This window comes from Nilaparvata lugens, chromosome 1, assembly GCF_014356525.2.
Source record: "Nilaparvata lugens isolate BPH chromosome 1, ASM1435652v1, whole genome shotgun sequence".
NCBI lineage: Eukaryota > Metazoa > Arthropoda > Insecta > Hemiptera > Delphacidae > Nilaparvata > Nilaparvata lugens.
The window spans coordinates 101582769-101583197 of NC_052504.1; positions in this window are offsets into that span (position 1 = coordinate 101582769).

The window sequence follows — 429 nt, forward strand, 5'->3', positions numbered from 1 at the left end:
GATTCTATGGAAAATTTTCCATGTGAAGTCTATGAAAACCGTGTCATATGATGGTTGTGAAAAATTTGTCATGTGATGGTTGCGGAAACCTTGTCATACAGTGGTTTAAATAACCTTATATAGTCATGTAATCGGCCATATCAACTGCCACAATTCCCATATCTGTAAAAATTTTAGGAGCTTGTCCCATCTATGCAAAGTTTGATTTTAAATTCCCAATTATCAGGCTTCAGATACAATTTAAACGAAAAAAAATCAAGTGGAAAAGATTGAGCATGAAAATCTCTTAGTCCAGGCAATGAATGTTCAAAAAAGAGTAAAGAGGGAAAAGTTTGGAAGACAATATTTTTGACCCAGCAGTTCTTGGTAGTGAGGAGGTATACCAAAAGTCCCCACCCCTACCCACTGTGCTTAGGGGGTGGGGTTGGT